The sequence below is a fragment of the Stegostoma tigrinum genome, unplaced genomic scaffold (genome assembly GCF_030684315.1).
Source record: "Stegostoma tigrinum isolate sSteTig4 unplaced genomic scaffold, sSteTig4.hap1 scaffold_61, whole genome shotgun sequence".
NCBI classification, from domain to species: domain Eukaryota; kingdom Metazoa; phylum Chordata; class Chondrichthyes; order Orectolobiformes; family Stegostomatidae; genus Stegostoma; species Stegostoma tigrinum.
In genome coordinates this window covers 797240-822579 of record NW_026728547.1, presented here as the reverse complement: position 1 = coordinate 822579, position 25340 = coordinate 797240, and the positions used below count along the sequence as shown (strand labels likewise).

Here is a 25340-nt window from a genome sequence, read left to right as displayed (position 1 = left end):
GTACTTCTTAAAAGAGTTTAGAATCTCTTAGTCCACCACCAATTCAGGCAGCAAATTCCTGACACCCATCACCCTCTGCATAAAACGGATTTTCCCACATCCCCTCTAACCCTTCTGCCACTTAGCTTGACTCTGTAACTGCTGATTTTTGAATTCTCTGCCAAGGGAAGCAGCTTCCTCCTGTCTACACTAACTCTACCCTATCTCTGCCCTTCACTGTTTTGTATACCTCAATCATGTCATCCCTCAGACTTTTCTGTTCCAAGGAAAACAGCCTTATATTTACAATTCTCCAGCTTTGGCAATATTTGAGTAAATCTTTTCTGCACTGTCTCCAGAGTTATTATATACTTCCTGGATTGTGATGAACACAACTGCACACACTACTCCAGTTGTGGCATCATCAGTATCCTGTACAGTTTTATCATGATGTCCTTACTTTGGTAATCTACACTTTTCCCAATGAGGCAAAGCATTCCCTGTGCCTTCGTCAGAACATTACTGACCTGTAGTGCTACTTTTAGGAACCTGTTCACTTCCATGCTTAGATCCCCCACTTCATCTACCCCTCTCAGTATGTTCCTATTTATTGTGTATTCCCTTTATGTCCTCATGAAAAGCAATGCATCACACTTGTCAGAGTTGTGCTCCATCTGTCGCTTTCCTGCCTTCTCCGCCAACCCATCTAATATCATTTTGGAACTTGGAGCTATCCTCTGTCCTATCCACCTTACATCCAATTTTTCAGTTGTCTGCCAATTTACCAATTGTGCCCCCCATGTTCAAGTCTGAATCGTTCATCTATAAAATAAATTAAAGGGGCCCCAAAATCAAGCCCTGTGAAACACCAATGGAAATTGCTTTCCGTTCATAAGCACAGCCATGAACAATTACCCTTGTTTCCTGCCACTAAGCCGATTAGTCAACACATTACTCCGTATCCCATGACCCATGAGCTTTCACTTTTTTGCACTTCTCAGGTGGGACGTTATCATTTGCTTTGCTAAAATCCATGTCGACAAATTCATTGCGCAACCCTCATCGATCCTCCTTGCCACTTTCTTAAAGAATTCAACTAAATTTGTAAGTAATGACCTTACCTTGACAAAGCCGTGCTGACTATCCATGACTAGTCCATGCCTTTCTCAGTTAGTTTATTTGATCTCTCAGATCGATTTTAAAATTTTCCCACCACTAACATAAGACAAGCAGGCTTTTAATTGTTTGGCATTTCCTTCGTACCCTTTATAAACAATGGAACCACATTTATATTCCTTCTCTAATTGATTTAAAACAAAATTTGCCCTGAGGATGATTAGTTTAGTCTTGCATGTGCTGGTGCTACCCTCCTAATGGAGGAAGGGGGACTTTTCATCCAAATTCCCTACTTGTTTCCTTTGTTTTAATTTTCTTTTCTTGTAAATATTTCACCCAGTTCCCTTTTAGGTGAAGCACTAGATTTTGCTTGAATAGTCACTTGCAGTAAAAGCATTCCCTATTCCATTATATGGAAACTTTTCCTCTAACTTTCCCATCATTGTTGTGTGAACAAATCCTGGCCTGAATCACAAGAAACAAACTGTGTCTCTTCAGAATTTTTTTTTTGTTTGTTAGGGGTCTTACCTCATGAAAAAACAAAAATCAAGCTCTGTTTTTCTGAAACTGGAACAGCAACATTAGAAGCTGCAAGTTCTTCAGTATGTTTGGGAGATCTAGAGTGAATTGTCCCGGTAACCAGATGTTCCACAACATGGTTCTGTACTCGTGACCATTGGCCTTGAGATTGGTCTCATCTGTCCAGTATTGGAGAATCAGCCTTTGCCTGCTAGAATAGACCAATCATAAAGTCACCAATTGTAAGAGATGCAGTGTTTACCTTCCCTGCATTTGACCTTACTATTGAAATTTTTTTTACAATTATGTGGCTTCTGTCAGATGCTAGTAACTATTTGGAGCCACAGGTGAGAGCTGGTGAAGGTGAGGATGAACCCAGCATGAGCTGCTCAAAAAAAACGTGAATCAAACAATTTTTTTTGCCCTCTCTCTTAGTCACTCCAAATCCTCTTGAAGCATCTTTGTATCTTCCTCTCAATTCTCATTTCCAACCAGTGATGTGATTTGTCAGTCACGGTGTTTTTCTGTAAATATGCCCATCTTCATCCTTTGTCCCCATCCACAGATTAGCACATTTAATATGAAGAACATAATATGAAAAACATATAGACCACATCAGATGAATTTCCCTCTTCAACACTTCTGATATCTGATAAATAGAGGCCTTCTAATGGGCATTAACATGTTGTGTCAGCATTGCTTGACTGATGCTTAAGGTTGCGGTGGTAATTAGTCTTTCTGCATTAAATATACTTTCAATATTAGAAACTTAAGTGATTGACTACTTCATTGGAACCTAATACAATTATCAGTGTTCTTTTTTTTTGACAGTGCTGATTGATTGGATTTATTAAATGGAAATGTACAGTGTTGCTTTCAAATGGTGATAATTTCTTAATGGAATTTCACGTGCAGGCACTCAGACATGAACTAATGGATAAGGAGGAGACAATCATAACTGCTTTGGATTCAGCCCATAGAAGGGCCAGAGGAGTCGCGCTGACACCTTCATGTTTAAACAGGTCAGCCACTTAATCTATTGCAGGAACAACCACTTTTCTGCAGAACACTTGGCTTTATAGAGCAGTAAGAGATTAGAAATAAAGTAATGCTAAACTGGAGAGTGAGAAATAATGCAGGGACTCGTATGTTATTTAAAGAAACATGTTACAGCGCATGACAGAAGATTCTGTGACAGTTACTTAGAATTGTATGTTGTGGGAACAATTGAAAATGTTTCCACTCACCTAGTGATTGTGGTAACTTCAAATTATTAGAAAATTTATAGATCAGCATCTTGAAATATTTTTTTTTCATTTTCACAAAACGTTACATGACTTTACGTTCTGCAATGTGTTCTTAATTACCATATTCAAAAGCAAAAAGCATGTGTTTACTGTCCTACCATATTTTGGTGATGTATTGATGTGTCTCATTTTCAGAGGACACTTTTCTGCGTGCCACTAGATGTATATCAGCCATACCAAAATGCTGCCTTTGCCTGAGACAGGGAAGATGAAATGACTTTGGGGAAATGGAGAATCATTCATGAATCCAGTTACTTTCTGATCTGACAGCTTTGTGGCATCTGAATGGATAACAATTTGATCTGGTAATCTCAATTGATAGAGTGCAAATGTGTAGTGATGCATTTTGGGAGCTCTGGTAAGTGAAAGATGTTCACAATGACTAGTAGATCCCTAGAGAGCACTGAGAAACAAAGGGACCTTGGTGTCCAAAAGCAAGAGTTCATGCCCTCTGCTTCTGGCCTTTCAGGCAATGTTGGATCCAACACTCCACTGAGCCTTAGATCCCATGAGCTCTTGTTTTGTTGACCAGTCTGCTATCACTGACCTTATCAAAAACATATAGACGACATCAGATGAATTTCCCTCTTCAACACTTCTGATATCTCCTCAATAAAAATTAGATAAAATTTGCAAACCATGGCATTACCTCAACAAAGCCATGCTGACTATCCCCGAACATTCCATGTTTCTCCAAGTGCAGCGACATTTTGTCCCTTAAAATTCTTTCTGATAACTTCCCTACCACCAAGGTTAGACTGGCTTGTAACTTCTGGATCTGTCCTTTCTTCTTTTATATAAAAGTATGAGCGGTCCTCTGCCACCTTAGCTGTGGCCAGAAATGACTTGAAAAATCTTTGCCAGGACCTTTGATATCTCCTCCCCTGCTTCATAAAGTCATGCAGTATAGAAACAGGCTCACTTGATCAACATCAATGCCAACTAACAAACATCAAACTACTGATCCCATTTACCTGCACTGAGTCATTACCTACCATACCCTGGCCCTTTAAATGCTCATCTGTTGCTTCTTTAATATTGCAAGCGTATCTGCCTTCTCCACCTTGTCAGGCAGCATATTACATGTTTGTATCGCTTTTGGTGAAAACACTTGCCTCAGATCCCCTCTAAATAGCTGACAGTTCACCTGAAATCTATGCCCCCTGATTTAAACTCGTCTACTGGTTCTCACAATCAATCTATGCCTCCTCATAATTTTGAATACGTCGATCAGATTTCCCCTCAGCCTCCTCTGCTGCATGGAAAACGCACTTAGCCTACCAGTTTCTCCTCATAAAACTTGCATTCAATCACAAAACAACACCCTGAAACATATACTATCAACCAACCTGGCCAACATCTCTGTCTCCGGCTTGCTACAGTGTTCCAGTGAAGCCCAGCACAAGCAGACAGAACAACACCTCATTTTCTACTTGGGGACCTGACAGCCCTCCAGACTTAATATTGAGTTCTGCAATTTTAGGGCCTAAACTCTCCCATATCGCAGCGCCCCCACCCCACACACCAGGCTTTGTTACCACGCAGCCTGCCACTACACACTCCCTGTTGTTAGTGACTAACAGTCCCCATTGACAACTTCCCAGCCTGATCGTTAGCAACTCCTTTATCTGTCCACCTGTCTTTCTCTCTCTTTGGGCTCTATCCTATTGTTTACTCCCTCCCCACCCTCCTCCCTATTTTCGGCATAGAAACTGATGTTTTCCCAGCCACCATCAGTTCTGAGGAAGGGTCACCGGACTGGAAATGTAAACTGTTTTTTCTTCCAACATATGTTGCCACACCTGCTGAGCTTTTCCAGCAACTTTGTTTTTGTTCGTTGTTTACAGCATCCGCAGTTCTTGTGGTTTTTATCACTAAACCTGTCAGACTCATCAATGCTCTCTAATGCTCCAATAAGAGGCACCTGCTGTACACATGGTCATGCAGACCAGCAGGAGCACTCAGCATTTGACATGTAGCGTCGGATGTACCAATCATGGGTCAGATCTTAATTCCAGGCATACCTTAGCTCAACAGAACACGGATCTTTGCTTTTAATTTACTCATTCTCCTGCTTAATTGTAGGGGACAAAAACCGGTGTTCACTCTCAGGTCTCTGCTGGTATGCCTGCTTTTCAGGGAGAGCCTTATCTCACCCACTCCTCTCAATAACATTCTCTGACTGTCACTGGGCCAACCCTCTGCTCTCAGTAACACTGTCTGCCCGTCACAGGGCCCTCACCCCCTCCTCTCAGTAATACTGCCCGTCACAGGGCCCTCGCCCCCTCCTCTCAGTAATACTGCCCGTCACAGGGCCCTCGCCCCCTCCTCTCAGTAACACTGCCCGTCACAGGGACATCACCCACTCCTCTCAGTAATACTGCTTGCCACAGGGCCCTCACCTGCTCCTCTCAGTTATGCACTGACTGACTGTCACAGGGCCCTCACCCCCTCCCCTCAGTAACACACTCCGTCACAGTGCCCTCAGACTGTCACAGAGCGCTCACCGCTCCGCTCAGTCACACTGCCAGTTACAGGGCCCTCACGCGCTCCTCTCAGTAACACTGCCTGTCACAGAACCCTCACGCGATCCTCTCAGTAACACTGCCCGTCACAGGGACCTTACCCGCTCCTCTCAGTAACACTGCCCGTCACAGGGACCTTACCTGCTCCTCTCAGTAACACTGCCCATCACAGGGACCTTACCGCTCCTCTCAGTAACACTGCCCATCACAGGGACCTTACCGCTCCTCTCAGTAACACTGCCCGTCACAGGGACCTTACCCGCTCCTCTCAGTAACACTGCCTGTCACAGGGCCCTCACCCGCTCCTTTCAGTAACACTGCCCGTCACAGGGACCTTACCTGCTCCTCTCAGTAACACTGCCCGTCACAGGGACCTTACCTGCTCCTCTCAGTAACACTGACTGTCACAGGGCTCTCACCCGCTCCACTCAGTCGCACTACCTGTTACAATGCCCCTACCCGCTCCTCTCAGTAACACTGACTGTCACAGGACCCTCACCCGCTCCTCTGTTACACTGACTGACTGTCACAGGGCCCTCACCCGCTCGTCTCAGTAACACTGACTGATTGGAAAGGGCGCTCACCCACTCCTCTCAGTAATATCCCCTGACTGTCACTGGGCCCTCACCCGCTCCTCTCAGTAACACTGCCCGTCACAGCGCCCTCACCCACTCCTCTAAGTAACACAACTGTCACAGAGCCCTCACCCACTCCTCTCAGTAACACTGCCTGTCACAGGGCCCTCACCCGTGCATCTCAGTAATACTGCCTGTCACAGAGCCCTCACCCACTCCTCTCCGTAACATTGACTGCCTGTCACAGGGCCCTCACCCTCTCCTCTCAGTAACATTGACTGACAGTACAGGGCCCTCACCCCCCCCTCCTCTCATTAACACTACCTGTCACAGACCCCTCACCCGCTGCTCGCAGTAACACTGACTGACTGTCACAGGGCGCTCACCCCCTTCCTCAGTAACACTGTCCATCACAGGGCCCTCACCCACTCCTCTCAGTAATACTGTCTGCCACAGGGCCCTCACCTGCTCCTCTCCGTTACACTGACTGACTGTCACAGGGCCCTCACCCCCTCCTCTCTTTAACACAGTCCGCCACCGTGCCCTCACCCCCTCCTTTCAGTAACACTGCCAGTCACAGGATCCTCACCCGCTCCTCTCAGTAACATTGACTGACTGCACAGGGCCCTCACACCCTCCTCTCAGTAACACTGACTGCCTGTCACAGGGTGCTCACCCACTCCTCTCAGTAACACGGCCCGTCACAGGGACCTTAGCCGTTCCTCTGAGTAAGACTGCCTGTCGCAGGGCCCTCACCCACTCCTCTCAGTAACACGGCCCGTCACAGGGCCCTCAACTGCTCCTCTTGGTAACTCTGACTATCTCCCGGCCCTAAACCCCTCCTCTCAGAATCACTGACTGACTGTCACAGGCCTCTCACTCCCTCCTCTCAGTAACACTGCCTGTCACAGAGCCCTCATCCGCTGTTCTGAGTGACACTGGCTGACTGTCACAGTGCCCTTACCTTGCCCACTTATCTGAATTAGAGACAATATCAATGTGGTTGCTTTATCAAGAACAAATACGGAGAGAAATTAATGTCACAATCAAAGTGAACTTGATTGGTAAGAGAATGTGATGGAATGTCTTTATTTATTTAATATAAGTATGTTATGACTGATTTTATGACCTGAAGTCACAGCCGTATTCAATCAGCTTCCCTGTCTATATTTGCAACTCATTGATATAAAGTATTTAGTGACGTTCAAAATTGATCCCAATGTTTCCTAATCAGATTTTTTGAAAAGCCAGTGCCAGACTTTGTGAATAACAATACCTGACACCAGGTTTATAGCCAAAACAAAAGATTTTACAGTTCATGAACAATATAGTATCTTTTTTTAAAAAAGTTAAGCAAAAAGGTATTCTGACGAACGCCTATGACTTAAACATCATCTTCTTTGATTCTAGCCCCAATTCTAGCAAAGACAGAAAGACACACAAACAGATATAATTAAGGAATGTATCAAAGGGAAAAAACTAAATCAAGTGTAACTGGCCAGTTTACTTAACCAGACTGCATGATCTTTAAAATGGAAAGAACTGTGGATGCTGTAAATCAGGAACAAAAACAAAGCTGCTGGAAAAGCTCAGCAGGTCCAGCAGCATCTGTGAAGGAAAAAAAGAAGTAAGATTTCAGATCTGTCAACCCTTCTTCTGATCAGCTCTGAGGAAGGGCCACCAGATCTGACATCGTACCTCTTTTTTGCCTTCACAGATGTTTTCAGACCTGCTGAGCTTTTCCAGAAATTTTGTTTTTGTCCATCATCTAAAATCTCACAGTCAGATGAGATTGTATGTTAAGTTAAAATCTGAACAATCTACAGATGCTGTAAATCAGAAACAAAAACAGAAGTTGCTGTAAAAAACCAGCAGATCTGGCAGCATCTATGGAGAGAAAACAGAGTTAACATTTTGGGTCGTATTACCTTTCCTCAGAATTCCTTATTTCTAAGTGTCACAGGATCTGAAATGTTAATTCTAACTTCTGTCCATAGATGCTGCCAGACTCGCTGAGCATTTCCAGTAATTTTTGAGCTTCTGTCTTGGTTTCTGAAAACATTGAGCTATGCAAATACCTTTCAGTAGGCTTTGGGGGATATTTAATTATTACTTGTAACAGAGGACCTCTTAACTTAGAATAAGTTGATCATGGGAGGACAACCAGTTGGCAATCAAACGTCTGTCCTGTAGCTTTTGCAGGGACAATCCTTCTGATTTAAAGACAGTTCAATATTGGTTTCTCTTTGCTCGTGACTCATCAACAGAGTTTTCTTGGAAGAAGAATTGACCTGCAATTAACCTCCAGACCTAGCCTCATAAACAAATATCAAATTGTTTCTTCTTTTTTCACATAAGCTGCTGCTCACAGTCCAAAGGTCACTCTCAGCTCACAGTTCACAGCTCCAAACCAAAAATGATAATGAACTTAAGTACTAGGAGGAGTAAGACAGTTCAGCTCCTCGAGCCCCGCTGTTTGATATGATTGTGGGTGATCTTATCTCTGCTGCAACTTTAGTTTCCTACCTGCTCTCCATAATTCTTGAACCCATTATGAACTCAAAAATCGTTCTATCTCCTCTTCAAATTTGCTCCATGTCACAGCCCTCCAATGCCTTCTCAGGGAGTGAATTCCTGAGATTCATGACCCTTCCGGTGTAGAAATTTTTCATCATTCCTTTAAACCTTCTTTCCCTATGCTAAAACTATGACCTCTTGTTCTATTGCCCACATGAGGAACCATCCTTTCCACGTCAACTTTATCAATCTGCTTGAACATATTATATCCCTCAATTAGATCCCTTCTCATTGTTCTGAACACCTGAGAATGTAGGCCGAAACTACTCTGTCTGTCTTAAGACGCATTCTCGTCTCTGGAATCATCCTGGTGAACCTCCACTGGACTGCCTCCAATACAATGACACCTCTCCTTAAGTAAGGAGACCAGAACTGTACACAGGGCTCCAGGTGTGGACTCACTAATGCCTTGCATAGTTGCAGCAACCTTCTTTTGTATTTGTATACTCTCTTTCTTGAGCAACAAATGCCAAAATTCCATTTCCCTGCCTTAATACCTGCTGTACCTGCTTACTGAGTTTCTGTGATTCATAAAACTAAAAAAAATGAAGGTTTCAATGCTGTTAAAATGAAATCCATCCAAGTAAAATTAAAATAATGATAAGAGGACATTAATAGAAAATGAAAACATTTTTCTCTCTCTGGAGAGGAATATTGAACAGGCTTCACATAATAATGTTATTTGTGAGCTTGGATTCTATACTGGAGGAATGCTGCGCAAGTTTTAAGTTTGAATTGTACACCTATACCGTGTGTAGTGAGAAGGACAAGACGTGGGTTTTAATCTAATAATTTTCTGTGTTCTTCTGTTATAAATATACATAGGCATCCGCTTGTGAGCATTTTCAGTAATTGAATACCACAGTAAAGAGAATGAAAATTTATCTCACCCTGGAATCTGAATTGTCCAGTATCACCATCAACTGGGATCATTACACTTGTCATTTCAAAGGCCAAACCTGATATTACCACTCGATTCCTCAACTAAAATGGAATTTGATTCATTCAATTGTCATACATGAATGACCTTGATAGTGTGTTGTAAATTATAAAGTGAAACAAAATAGCCCTTCACCATTTTTCTTGTAAAGCAAATCCATCATATTCGATTGTTGTAGTGGTATAAAACACTAGTAAGTCACACATTGCAAAGTCCTCCTGAATGTGAGCCAGACATTTACATAGATCTGTGGTTAACCTCAAGAGGCAACCCAATCTTGTATTTGTTTCCTTTTTAGGCCACTTTTCTGACAACAAAGACTTCACCAGTCTCCTTAAACAGCTGAGATCAGACTAATTACAAAGCTCTATTTTGTCCATAACCTACCCTTGATCAATGCTAAAGAAGATAGACTAGCATTTAAATAAAATTGTATCTATAGAGTCATAGAGTGATACAACACGAAACAGACCTTTCAGTCCAATTAGTCCATGCTGACCATAATCCCAAACTAAAGTAGTCCTGCCTGCCTCCTGCGCTCGGCCATATCCCTCCATTCATGTACTTACCTGGATGTCTTTTAAATAGTGAAACTGTACCCGCATCCACCAATTCTTCTGGAAGTTCATTCCACATATGAACAATCCTCTGTATAAAAATATTGCCCCTCATTTCCTTTTTAAATCTTTTTCCTCTCATCTTAAAACTATGCCCCATAGTTTTGAAATCCTCCACAGTCGGGAAAAGACATTTGGCGTTCACCTTATCTAGATCCCTCATTATTTTATAAACATTCATCGGGTGACCCCGAAACCTCCTAAGATCCAGTGAAAAAAGCCCCAGTCTATTCTCACCTTAAATCTCAAAACCTCCATTTCTGGCAACATCCTGGTAATTCTTTTCTGAACCCTCTCCAGCTTAATAATATCCTTCCTTGAACACCGACCAGAATTGGACACAACAGTGTAGAAGAGGCCTCACCAATATCCTGTACAACTTCAACATGGCATTCCAACTCTTCTCCTCAAAGGTCTGAGTCATGAAACACCTTCTTAACTACCGAAAGAACTACAGATGCTGTAAATCACGAACAAAAACAAAGTTGCTGTCAAATCTCAGGAAGTCTGGCAGCTTCTTTGAAGGAAAAAACAAAGTTAACGTTTCAGGTCCGGTGACCTTTCCTCAAAACTGGCATTTCCCCTCTTTGCTGTGCACTGTACCACCGATTTTGGTATCATCTGCAAACTTAATAACCAGGCCTTCTATATTCTCATCTAAATCATTTGTATAAACGACAACCAAAAGCAGACCCAGCAATGATCCCTGTGGAACACCGCTGGCAACAGGCCTCCAGTATGGAAAACTTCCTTGCATCACCACTCTCCATCTCCTGCCTTTTATCCAATTTTGTTTAGTTTCTACTTAATTAATATTCCAGTAATAAACATCCCTGATGATCTGCGGAACGGTCACCGCACCCGAAACGTTAACGCTGTTTTTGTTTTCCGTCACAGATGTTGCCAGACCCGGTGAGCTATTCCAGCAACTTTGTTTTAGTTCCTGATAAGCTGCGACTTTGTACTTGACTGATTTCCAACATCAAAAGTTCTAAATGTTGGAAGAGATTGGTTTACCTTGACTTCCTAGCTTGAAAATGTGCCTTTTATGCAAAGAAACTGTACTCTGGGACAGTGGTTTTGCAGATTTACCTGCAGGTCCAGCTGTGAATCGGAGTTGAAGTAGTTGCAAGCACTGATGAATAGGCAGCTATTTAGCCTCTGGATGTAATCCTGTGGAAGCGACGAGGGTCTAGGCCATTGACTCGAGAACTGATGAGGGAACGGCTTGCCCCAACCAGCTTCCCTTCAGGGGAACGCCAGCCTCAGGTCGCTCCCCTCAAGGGGTACATCATCCTGACCTTGCTCCTCTCATGCGTAGGCAGCTACATCTTTCTCCCCTCTGGCACATAATAGACCGGCGGCAAACCTGGTGGGATGCCACTTTCCATGAGCGGTTGGCTAACCAGAACCCAGCAGGTGTAGTAAGCAGCAGTGTCACTTGGGAGGTGATGATCTCTGTTACCATTGGCAACCAACCTACGATTATTGCTCGATCTCGGGCCAGGATTGAGTGAAACACCATTAGCACGCCACTTCCCCTTCTTGATGTTGCACATTGAATGCCTTTGAAAGCCTGTTACATTTCTTAATGGTGACACCCCTCCCCACTGTTGAGTCAATACCAGTTGTTGTGGGATGATGTATGTGTACGTCAGTTGCTCAATTGGGGACTTTAACTCGCAATGAAGTTGGGAAGTTGTGCACAAGTCTTCTCACCATGGATTTAATCTGGCTCTAAGCAGAATTGTAGGTGGTGCCATCCTTCCACCTGATTAAATGTCCTCCATTTTCAAACTTGCCACAAGGGAAAGTACAAAATCCCGCTGTTTTTGTTATCAATTCATGGTTTTTAATTTTGCAATCAGTGTCGTAAGCAGCAGATTAGTTCAGTCCTTGTGAAATTGAAGGCAATGCAACACTTTAATTGGTCACTTTTTAACATGGTAGGTTCTCAGACTGAGGAAATGGTGAATGTTGTTGATCTTTAATGCAATATAATGGAGGAGAGAAAAATCTGGACTACAGAGCCCACAGGAAGAAAATTATAATCTGTCAGTGCTGCCTCCATTAGAACAATGCCAAGTAAATACCCGTCCCCAAAGCGAACAATGGAAGTTTCCTGCATATCTGAACATACCCATTGAGTGGGGAACTGATGAATAATGCAGGAGCACCATCGGATTGAAATACTTTTATTCTAAGAATTTCAGAACATGCTGGGATTTTTATAGCAAGCAATACTTGTGATGGAATATTCTTTTAATGTCAAAATACTGCAACAGTTTGGAAGAACCAATATTAAATGGATATTATTGCAGATAATATATGTGAATTAAATAAAATTGTTTGCTTAAAGTATTTTGTAATTCAAATTGAATGTCGCATTTTTGTTGTATCTTAGTTGTCTTCTGTTTCTACTTTTTCTTATTTTTATAGAGCAGGTATTGTCCTGGTCACTTGTAATGCTGCCAATTCAAGATTAACTACATGGATGGTCTCTATCAGTTGCTTAATCCCCGATGTCAGTTTGCAATCCTGAATCCAAGATTGTCACTTCATCTTTCAATTCTGTGTTTAATCAAAGTCTGAGATCAACAGCTTTCATTTTACTATCTGGAAGTCAATCAGTGCAGATTTTGTTTGTAAACCAGCGTTCTGTCTGTAAAACTGCTTCGTTTAATTAGATTAGTTAGTTAAGATTCATTTTAATGAAATGAATCATAACTAAGCTTCATCTCTTCCTCATTCTGAACACATGGTATGTCACGCAATGGCAATTCAATTTTGCATTGGTGCCAGTTCAAACCATGTGTATTCCAACTACAGATTGATACAGATGAAATTGTACCATTTCCTTTTTAGTACCATTCTCACCATACAGTGTTTCTGTTCATTACGTTTCTGTGTACAGTTCTGAACCAGTCCCCTTGCCCCTGAGCTTGCCAAATGTCTCAATGTTGTCGTGACATTGTCAAAGAATTCATTTCTTGGTAGATTCAGAGATAAATTAATGTAAACTAGTATGTGTTAATGCCTCTGCTGTAATCGGGCGAAACACTCAGGCCATTGTCTTAATTTTTCTCTCTTGTATTTATATTGAAATGTTGACCATGCCATTTGCTCCACTTACTGGAATTGGACTTGTTACAGAAGTGCTGAACGTCAACTTGCCAAATACAATTGGATGAAAAGTATGAGGCCAATCAGTCTCTTGAAACACTTTCTCTATGCAATCAACATAACAACATTCATTGACAATGAAAAATTACGTACGTGCTTAAGAAGATTAGATTTGAAACAGAGATTTGTGAATATGAATGGAGCTATATATGTCCCCATCTCAGGCACCCACCTCAAGTTCACCTGGACTATCTACAACACCTCTGTCACCTTCCTGGACCTCTCTGTCTCCATCTCAGGTAACCACCCAGAAACCGATATCCATTTCAAGCCCACCGACTCCCACAGCTACCTAGAATACACCACCTCCCACCCACCTTCCTGCAAAAATTCCATCCCCTATTCCCAATTCCTTCACCTCCGCCTCATCTGCTCCCAGGATGAAGCATTCCATTCCCGTACACGTCAGATGTCCTCGTTTTTCAACGACCGCAACCCCCCACCCCCCACCCAACCACACACAGTGGTCAAGAACCATGTCTCCCACATTTCCTGCAACTCATCCCTCACACCCCATCCCCGCAATAACCACCAAAAGAGAACCCCCTCATCCTCTCATACCACCCTACCAACCTCTGGATACAACGCATCATCCTCCAACACTTCCACCATCTGCAATCTGACCTCACCACCAAAGACATTTTTCCATCCCCACCCTTGTCTACTTTCTGGAGAGACCACTCTCTCCATGACTCCCTTGTCGGCTCCACGCTTCCCTCCAACCCCACCACACCCGACATTTTCCCTGCAACTGCAGGAAGTGCTACACGTGCCCCCATACTTCCTCCCTCACCCCCATCCCAGGCCCCAAGAAGACTTTCCACATCAAGCAGATGTTCAACTGCACATCTACCAATGTGGTATACTGCATCCGCTGTACCCACTGTGGACTCCTCAACATCGGGGAAACCGAGGAGAGACTTAAGTGTTCTGCAAAGCAGTCCCTATGCTCGGTTCACAACAAACAACTGCACCTCCCAGTCGCGAACAATTTCAACTTCCCCTCCTATTCCTTCGACGACATGTCCATCCTGGGCCTCCTGCAGTGCCACAACAATGCCACCCGAAGGTTGCAGCAACAGCAACTCATATTCTGCTTGGGAATCCTGCAGCCCAATAATATCAATGTGGATTTCACAAGCTTCAAAATCTCCCCTCCCCCTACTGCATCCCAAAACAAGCCCAGCTCGTCCCCGCCTCCCTCACCTGTTCTTTCTCCCACCTATCCCCTCCTCCCACCTCAAACCACACCCCCATTTCCTTCCTACTAACCTCACCCCTTGACCTGTCCGTCCTCCCTGAACTGTCCTATCCCCTCCCTACCACCCCACCCACACTCACCTCTACTAGCTCCACCTCTTCAACTTGTCTGTCTCCTCTCCAACTATCTTCCCCTCTATCCATCTTCGATCCACCTCCCCCTCTCTCCCTATTTATTTCAGAATCCTCTCCCCCTCCCCCTTTTCTGATGAGGGGTCTCGGCCCAACATGTAAGCTTTTGTGCTCCTAAGATGCTGCTTGGCCTGCTGCGTTCATCCAGCTGCACACTTTGTTATCTCTGTATCATGTAACAACCTCATTGAGTGAGTTCTAGAGCGAATTGTGCAGGGTAGACTTCGGGTTTATCATTCTAACTTGCCAGTCCTGAAAGATGAAACTTGGTTTGTGTTGGATGTTTGTTTTAATAGCTATGAAAGATATCCTGAAAGGATATGTCAAATCTTTTGTTGAGAATTTTACCCATTTAGTCACTCTAATCTTTTTCCTTTTTTAAAGTTTCCTTGGTAGTCATAAATTTCAAATATCTGCACAATTTTATTTGGCTTTGTATTGGTTCTCTGAGATTCTCTGTTAATGGCTCCGTGACCTGCTAGCTCATTACAGAATTTATCATTGATGTGCCTGTAACAAAATCTTTAGTCTTATACTATATATTCCCAATTTCAGGCTAAAGTCCAGAGAGACCTTTTAAAGGAAAGGGGTTTCGAAAGAAAACTTCAGTTCCATCGATCAAAGTCATGAATAGTTGATAAATTATTTGCATTTCATATTTCCAGAACCTAACCTGGAAGAGAGAGCCCAGAGAATTGCCAAAGCTGTCCTCAAACAGTCAATAGAAGTGAAGGAAAATTGGGAGCAATTGAAAACCCATGCAAGCAACTGGCAGAAACAGGTGGAAAAGGCATTGGAGAAACTTCAAGAACTGCAGAAAGCTCTGGATGATCTTGAGGCTCGTGATAACAGCTGAGGGGGTCCGCACTGATTGGCAACCTGTGGGTGACCTGCTTATTGACTCATTGCAGGATCACATTGATAAAACCAGACTAAGTGCAATTACATTACACTTCACTTATGAACAGATGTAACCGCAATGTTGTATCGAGATGATCAGTAATATGAGTACTTAAGTAATATTGATTGAATGGTTGTTAACTTAATTTGAAAATTAAAACTTAGTTGAGCATGCCTTCTGATGATATCACATCGGTAATATTAGTATAATTGAGGATTCTATTAGTCAGTGACATCAGCTGAGTTATCTGCTTGTTGCTATGTTATCAGGATTAAAGGTAAAGTCTTAGCACGCCATTTGGCCACTCCTTAGAGAGAGACAACTGGTTATGATTTAACCTGAAGATCACCATGCCTCGGGCAAGTAGAGGGGTTGAGGCAAAGATCCTTTGTGGTCAGCTCACTGGTGTGGCAATTGAGCCCTCTCTGCAGGGCATCACTTTGCATCACAAACCAACCGTTCAGCCAACTGAATTTGAATGGAGTTTAGGATTGTAGAGTAATCCATGCAATTGTATTTTTTTGAATGAATGTTTCTAACTGGGACTCTCTCACTGGCAAACTTTTTAAAAGCCAGCTCAGCCATACAGGTTAGATAAGTTCCTGATCTCAGCTGAATTTTTTGATCTGGGGTGGGTCAGCGTTAGGAGTTCAGTGATTGGAATGAATTCTCATTAAATTAGCGAGAGGGATACTACACGTGAATAGACCGATGTTTTGAAAAGAGGATGAGATACGAGCAAAAGTTTAATTGATGGAGAAGACCAGCCACAATCATCATCAACGGTGGAGCAGGCTTGAGCAGCCATGCAACATTGTGCTGCCGCTATTTGACTTGCTCCGTGAAGAGGAAGGAAAAGGGTCAAAGTTTCAAAAATGCTGAAGACCACATCATTCTACAACCTCAAAATTTGATTGTGTTCAGCATATTATCAGTACTGGTACCCCTCTTTCCTGGTCTATCATCTCAGCAGCTCTACTCTGCCCAAAAGCTGGTTACCAGTGACATTTTTGAAGGCTCTTCCCAAGTCTGAAAATCATTTTTGTTACGTAGAATCAGAGTTGGCGTGTGGAAGGAGGTCTTCTGGCATATCACAGCTCTTTGAAATAACTCCCCAATTCATCCCCGTCTGCTGTGCAATGTCTTCAACCACTTTATATCTCTTTAATGGAGGCAAAGTTTTGAAGGCATCTGAAAGGAGTATTAACGATCCCAGAATACAACTGAGCCTTATTAAGTTCTTAGTTCTGATGATCAAGAGCTTGATCAAAGAGGATTGTTTTAAAAAGTGCCTTAAAAGAGGAAAGGTACAGCGGCTAAGAGGTGGAGGAAGTCTCTTGTTGGGTTTGACGCCTACACAATTAAATGTTTGACAACCAGTCGTGGGCCATTTAAAATCAAGAGTGGGCAAGAGGACATAATTAGACGAGTGCAGATATCCTGAAGTATGGTTGGACTGGTGGAGATTACCAAAATAGCGATAGGCGTAGCCAAGGAACGATGTGTAAACAAAAATGAGAATTTAATAAAATTACTGTTAATAGTATCAGTGAGTTAGAAAGTACGGAGAATAGGATTTGTTTCAAGATGAGACTCAGGCAGTGGAGTTTTAGATGACCTCATAACACTCTTGGTCACCTGTAGAGAGTTATTATCTGACACTCCACTCAGGCCAATTCTATGATCTTTTGATCTTTCTGCTTATAAATTGTGTGTCTGTGTGGTCACCTCACTAACTGCACCTGGTGAAGGTGGCTGCACTCCAAAAGCTTGTGTGATTTCAAATGAACCAGTTGGACTACAAGCTGGTGTCATGTGACTTCTGACTTCAAACAGTTATAGAATATGTTTTCAATCCTACCTTGACTTGATAATAAGACAGCTTCCTAAAATTTATAAAATGAGAAGTATGTCTAACCCTGAGCCTTAGAGTGTTTTAGATGCCATGGGCAAATGTGGAACTCCAGCAGGGAATGCATTGGAATTGTCAGGTCCAGAAGTGAAGTAGTTCCAGATGAAGGTTTCACTGCTAATGAGCCAAGACAAGAGACAGGTAGGCAGTATTAAAAAGATGTAAAGAGACAGCTTTAGGGATTGCATGAATGTGTGGTCGGACCACAAACAGTGGTCTTCCCAGTTTTAAATTGTTGTCTCCACATAGTTCCGCAACTTCATGTTCTGTTCAAAGGGCATTACTGACAAGAACGCAGAAGTTAGCTTGTCAATATATCTTGATTTTCCCACCATGTTCTCCAATTATGAACACCACATGTGCACTGTACAAAGTGAACCATTCAAACCTTAAAAGGAAATGTTCAAATTGTGGAATATAAAGTTAAATTTATTTTATTGAAAATTTAAATAAATTACATGAGCGTTTGACCAAGACCGAAAGGAATTAGATGGAACACCAGCTGAATAAAACAAGCAGTAGTAAGGTGGTATTAGCTGGATGTTCCTGAAGAAAGAGAACGCAGCCAACCTTTCTTCCATCAGGGGGATTAATTGTGTGGTGTCAGACACAGTTGACTAAATCATTCCTTCTGTCTTTACTGTCTGACTGTACTATGGTTGTAATATTTCCTTTTTAAAAGGCTCAGGGTTAGACATATTTCTCATTTTATAAATTTTAGGAAGTTGTCTTATTATCAAGTCAAGGTAGGATTGAAAACATATTCTATAACTGTTTGAAGTCAGAAGTCACATGACACGAGCTTGTAGTCCAACAGGCTCATTTCAAGTCACACAAGCTTTTGGAGTGCAGCCCCTTCATCAGGTGCAGTTAGTGAGGTGACCACACAGACACACAGTTTATAAGCAGAAAGATCAAAAGATCATAGAATTGGCCTGAGTGGAGTGTCAGATAATAACTCTCTACAGGTGACCAAGAGTGTTAGAGGCAAGTAAAGTGTTTATAAAGACAATGTCAGTGCTGTGCTGTCATGATAATCAGGCAGCGCAACAGGAATGCACAAAAGGTGACATCTCAGGTCAGACTCTGACTTGTAGTTTAGAGGCTTGTGTTCAGAATCTGTCTTAGAGTTTTAAGCTTTATTTCCAAAGCAGGAATTTATAAGATACCACACTGACTGTAACTACAAGTTGTGTGTTTCTTCAACAAAACATCTGCAAATAAACAGACATCCTGGATGAAGACTTATTATCTGACACTCCACTCACACCAGTTGTATGATCTTTTGATCTGTCTGCTTATAAATTGTGTGTCTGTGTGTTTTCCTCTCTGACTGCACCTGATGAAGGGACTGCATCCCAAAAGCTTGTGTGATTTCAAATAAACCTGTCAGATTATAACCTGATGCCATGTGGCTTCTGACTTTGTCCATCCCAGTCCAACACCAGCACCTCCATATTGTAAGTGTTTGGAACCAAGTCAGTGCAACAGGTATATGTCGAACATTTGACTTCGAAAGGATGCCTAGTGCTGAAAAGTTCATTAATAACAAAGGATTTCTCCATTATGCCATCTATCGTAACATGCTGCGTCTCACAGTCATAATGAAAGGATGGCCACTTCAATTTAGCAGGGCCAAGAACAGTTATGGACATTTTTAGCATGGGAGGAGGCCATTCAGCCTATTTTATCTGTACCAGCTCTCTCCCAGAGCAACAAAATTAATCCTTTTCTCGAACTCATTCCACCTATTTCACAGAATTGAAATATATAGGTACATACTTAGGACATTTTAACATCAAGTGAGCAGTTCTCGCACTTCACCTTGTCACTAAAAATTGAAAACGTGACTTACAAAGAGTGAGTTTTTATTTTGTTCTGTTGTGATGATGAAGAAGATGCAAGTCAAAGTGCTGGAACTGGCCTCTTGAACTAAGAAACTTTTAAATGTGTATAAAATGAATTCTGTGCGCATCTACTAAAAGCAGCTCTATGGAAGGATAAGGTGCCAAAGAAGATTTGGTGTATTGTACTTTACCCTATTATACTCCAACCTGTGAAAACAGAACTCTACGACTGTGAGTGTTGAGTTCTGAGAGGTTGCTATCTTGTTTGAATTTACATTGCTCAGTAGAGGCCTATTTTCCCAACAGCAAAACTGGCAATCCAGAAAGAAATGGATATTGGTTTCTCGCATTTGTTAGCTCTAAGTGTCTGTGTAAAATTTGAGTACAGTTTCCTTATGTACAGGTGCTTAACCTGCTTTTACAGTTTGAACATTTGTTATGCTAATGAAAATTTTTTGAATGGTTTCACCTCCAGTTTTCTTCTTTATGCCTATTTGGTATTTTTTCAGGGTAAGGACGACCTGCAAAATCTGACATTGGGTTTTGAAAGACATCAGCCTTTATTTTAGAGAGATAATGGGAACTGCAGATGCTAGAGAATGCGAGATAACAACGTGTGGAGCTGGATGAACACAGCAGACCAAGCAGCATCTCAGGAGCACAAAATCTGACGTTTCGGGCCTCGACCCTTCATCAGAAAAGGGGGAGGTGGAGAGGGTTCTGAAATAAATAGGGAGAGGGGGGAGGGGAATTGAAGATGGATAGAGGAGAAGATGGTGGAGAGGAGAGTATGGGTGGGGAGGTAGGGAGGGGTTAGGTCAGTCTGGGGAGGCTGGACAGGTCAAGGGGGCGGGATGAGGTTAGTAGGTAAGAAATGGGGGTGCAGCATGAGGTGGGGGGCGTGGATAGGTGAGAGGAAGAATAGGTTAGGGAGGCAGGGACGAGCTGGGCTGGTTTTGGGATGCAGTGGGAGGACCGGAGATTTTGAAGCTTGTGAAATCCACATTGATACCATTGGGCTGCAGGGTTCCCAAGCGGACGATGAGTTGCTGTTCCTGCAACCTTCGGGTGGCATCATTATGGCACTGCAGGAGGCCCAGGATGGACATGTCATCTAAGGATTGGGAGGGGGAGTTGAAATGGTTCGTGACTGGGAGGTGCAGTTGTTTCTTGCAAACTGAGCATAGGTGTTCTGCAATGCAGTCCCCAAGCATCCGCATCGTTTCCCCAATGCAGAGGAAGCCACAACGGGTACAGCGGATGTTTTGGATGTTTCTTAAGCATTGATTTTCATTCAAAGTTGGTTGGATTTTGCTGAAGCAATAGACATAACTCACTCTGACGTAGACAATGCCAGAGATAACGTTTCGGGTCCTGTGACCCTTCCTCAGATCTCACTCTTCACTGATGCTGCCAGACCTGCTGAGCTTTTCCAGCAACTTCTGCTTTTGTTCCTGATTTACAGTGCCCACAGTTCTTTTGTTTTTTATGACACAGACAAAACTTGATCTCTGCAGGTAGCATGATGCTGCATTCTCCAACTTCCCTGTCTTTTTGTGATGTAATATTGTCTTTTTAGGGCAGAAGTGGCTTTTTTTTTTGTTTGTTTTAACTTCTGCACAGACTTTCTTTGCAGGTTAAAAGTCTACACCTTTTTCAGTTCACTGCAGTGCTGCATAATGAAGACATTCAACATTCTTTTTTTAAAAAAGCAGAAAATCAGTGTTGTTTGTTTTCCAAAATGTGATGTGCAAGTGCAACACTTAACAGTGTGTTCATCAAACTATTGTTTCCTTTGATATTTGTGTTGCAGAAATTTCTAGAACCATTTCATATATATTTTTCTTGATATATTTTAGCAGCTTTCCTGGAGCAAGTCTGTTTTCCTCAGGATGAGATGACTTTCAGACGTACTTCCTTTATTGTGAGATTTAATTGGGGTAAAATGAGGAGGATTTTTATTCACTGAGACACACATGACTATATATTGAAAGCATTGGAAAATGCATCCTGTTAGGACTGTCATGTTATCTGGTGTTTGTACCAGGCTTTCTGATTAACTGCAAGTGATTAAGGATGCTAATGGATGCTATATGTTATTACAAAAGGAAATGAACATACAAGTAAGGATTTTATGCCACAGTTATACATAGCATTGAAGCCGTACCTCAATTATGGCATATAATATAAGTTGCCTCATTTAAGGAGGCAGTTCAGATTTAGGTTTACAAGAACAATACTTGTAATTAATGGGTTGTCTTATGAAGTAAGATCAGAAGGACTGGGAAGGATTAGAAGGACCTCCTCACCTATACTCTCCTCTCTACCTATCTTCTTTTCTCTCTATCTTCAGTCTGCCTCCCCCTCTCTCCCTATTTATTCCAGTTCCCTCCCCCCATCCCCCTCTCTGATGAAGGGTCTAGGCCCGAGACATCAGCTTTTGTGCTCCTGAGATGCTGCTTGGCCTGCTGTGTTCATCCAGCTCCACACTTTGTTATCTTAGAAGGACTGGACTTGTTTTTGCTGAAATTGAGAAGAGTAAGGAGGTGATTTCCTTGAACTATATATGATTCTGAATGGTCTTCACAAGGAATATGTAGAAAGATTTTTCCTATACTTTGGCGAGCGCAGAACGAGGGACACATGCAAAATTTGAAGTTGCCACTCAAGGACAGATGAGCAGAGCATTTTTTCTCTGATAGTTGTATGACATTGGAAGTAGCTGCCTCCTAAGATGATAGAGTTGGGGTCATTGAATATTTTAAGGTGGACTTCGATTCTTGTAAGGCAGGGAAAAGGCCTCTATTAGTTGTAGTCATACCAAGCACAAAGGAAAACTTTTGTGGTTGTTAGACATAGTCATCTCACCTCCAGGACATCTCTGTAGGAGTTCCTCAGGGCAGTGTCCAGGGCCAAACATCTGTGCTGCTTCAGCTTCCTTCTATAAAGTCAGAAGTGGGAATGTTTGCTGATGACTGCACAATGTTCAGGACCATTTCCAACTCCGTAGACAATAAAGCAGTCCATGTTCAAATGTGGCAAGACCAAATATATTATCCAGGCTTAGGCTGATACAGTGCTAGGTAACATTTGCACCACACAAGTGCCAAGCAATGGCCATCTCCAACAAGGGAGAATTTAGCCATCATCTCTCGACATTTAATGCTGTTACCACCGCTGAATCCCCCACCATCAACACCACGGGTGTTACTGTTGACCAGAAACTGAACAAGATCAGCTACATAAATAGTATCGATTCAAAAGCTGGCCACCTTGTTGTGTGCAGATGATTTTCATCACTCCATTTTTACCAAGATTTGACAGTGGAAATTTGGGATTTGCCATATTTCTGAAGAGTCAAACGGCAGCATGCTTTTCTTTTCGTGAATTCTTTGCAATTTATTGCATTAAAAACTCCTATTGCCAGAAAAAGAAATTATGTGGCTAAGCGACTTTCTTCCAATGTCTTGTGAGAAGTGCCATTCAGAGGTGGTTACATTCTTACCTTGTGATCAGTCGGGATCAGTCGGGCTGGATATGAGATGAGGCTGGTGGTGGGAAGATTTTGAAGCAGGTACTTCAGAGAAGGCAGCCCCAACCCATTCAGCCTCTCCCTACAGTCAGACTCTCCAACCCTGGCAATGTTCTTGTAAATCTTTTCTGAACCCTTTCAAATTTCACGACAACTTTGCAAAAGCAAGGAAACCTGAATTGAGTGCAGTATTCCAAAAATGGCCAAACCAATGTCCTTTGTAGCTGCAACGTGACTTCCCAACTTCTATATTGAGTGCTGACCAACAAAAGCAAGCATATTAAACGCCTTCTTCACTACCTGCAACTCCACTTTCAAGGAACTCTGAACCTGCACCCCAAGTTTGTTTGGCGACACTGCCGAGGACCTTACCATTAAGTGTATAAGTTCTGCCCTGATTTGCCCAACCAAAACCTAAAACCCTTTCCACATTAAACCTAATTGTCTGCTATTTGCTTGGTGGTATATAAAAAAAGGGAACAATTTATGCTTGTTCAGGCAACCCATACCCGACATCCAGAGGTTGATTTCCTAATGGCTTGAATTGGAACTGGTTAACAGATTGAGTTTTGGGATGCCTCAGGATGTCTTTATATATGCTGTGCCTCAGGCAGGTGTCAAATTGTATTTTCAAATACAGTTCTGCATATGGATAGCATAACATAAGAAGAACAGGACTAAGTAGAATTATCCTTCAAAGCCTTGTTGAGTTGATTTGTCCACTTTTTTTAAAGCATTCTTTCACAGGATGAGGGCACTGCTGGCAAGGCTAACATTTGTTTCCCATCCAGGAATGGCTTGGTGGGCCATTTTGGAAGTCAGTAGAGAGTCAGCCATATTCCTGTGAATTTGAAGTCAGATACCAGAATTGCTCAGGAAAGCAGATTCCCTTCCCTCAAGAATAGATTCGTGAATTCAGTTTTCTGTTACAACAATTTGTGATAGTTTCATCGACACTGTTACTTTGAGCTCGAAATCTTCATTAATTGAATGTCATTTCCAGCAGATGCTTTTGTATTTTGTATTTAATATTAGGATGTTAGTTTTAACTTAATTTCTTATTAACATTTAATCATTAATTTCAGGACGTTTCTCAGATTTTATATGCTTCCTCTCCATTAGGCTTTTAAAGAAGAAATTGCCCCAGTGAAACAAGAAGTCAAAATATTAAATGACCTGCCCAATCAGTTATCTCCACTTGATGTCTCTTTATCTCCAAGGATTTCTCACCAGCTTGATGACCGAAATATGAGGTGGAAATTCATACAGGTAATGGTGAAAACATTTTCAAAGCCAGCCAATCTGTTGTAGAAAGCATGTACAAATAATTTGGCTTCAAACAGATGAGCAAGATAAAGAACCCTTTCAATTTAAGCAAGCAATTAATATTTTATTATCATGGTTTATAAAGTTATTCAATTTTATAATATTTCTTTTTCAAAAATACAATGTTCTGGTCTGCAGTCTGCACTTTAGAATGTATTCGCAAAACAAAATCCAAATAGTGAGAGATGTGAGCATCCAAACCACAGTCTGAAATGGTTCAGGACTGGACAATTTGAATATATTCATAATGAAGCTGCAGGTAGCAGATATTTTTCCCGATCCATCTCAAAGAATTTGGAATTGGACCATTGTGATAACTGCTGTGCACTTCAGTATTATGTATTGTTTCATATATTTTAAGTCCCTGAGAAAGACAAACTTGAATGAATTACAACAAAGATATACTTGATGCATTGAAGGGAAGAACAACATAAAATTTTATGAACTGCATGTATTTCTTTCAATTGAGCAGATTTTGATTGATGTCAGCAAAGTAGTACATGAAAATTTCCTTTATCCCAAAAAGCCTCATGAAATGTTTTATTGAGCAAATTATTTCAGTCTTGTTCTGTGTCAGTAGCTCGCTTGGCCATGTAGCACAATAAAACTCCTTACTGGTTCTAGGAAGCAGACAAAAACATAAGAAATAGCACCAGGATCTGGATGTTCTACCTCTCGACCCTGACTCACCATCCAGAACATGGCTGACCGCCCCAGGACTCAACTCCTCTTCCATACCAGCTTCTCAGAGCCCTCAACTTCTCTATTTCAAAAATCTTATCTACCACCTTCTTTAAATACTTTCAGTGATCTACCTTTCACAATTCTCTTGTATTCTAAACAATCACTACCTGCTGAAAGAAGAAATTCCTTTGCATCTCAGGTTTCAATAAATGTTCCCTTCTTCTGTAACTATGTCGCTGAGTTTGAGATTTCCACACTAATGGAAACATTGTCTTCACATCTAGCCTGTCAAGCCCTCTCAAAATTTTGTGTTTCAGTAAGATCACCCCTCATTCTCCTAAACTTGAATGAATAAAGACGTTCTGTGTAACCATTCTTGATAAATCATGATCCGATGAATCAGCCCGG

At 42.1% G+C, this 25340-nt stretch overlaps 1 long non-coding RNA gene across 6 annotated transcripts in view; it reads left to right on the top strand.

Annotated features, from left to right (window-relative positions):
* Positions 1-24187, top strand: part of LOC132209006 (uncharacterized) — a 156264-nt gene extending 132077 nt beyond the window's left edge. For 4 of the 6 annotated variants that reach the window (XR_009445072.1, XR_009445073.1, XR_009445069.1 and 1 more), the window contains 2 exons: positions 2530-2636; positions 3057-5518. This is a non-coding gene — a long non-coding RNA (uncharacterized LOC132209006). Of the gene's footprint in view, positions 1-2529; positions 2637-3056; positions 5519-11052; positions 12286-24044 lie in introns of those variants that run through there. The other 2 variants (XR_009445071.1, XR_009445070.1) reach the window with 2 other exon arrangements.
* Positions 24188-25340: the final 1153 nt, after the last annotated feature.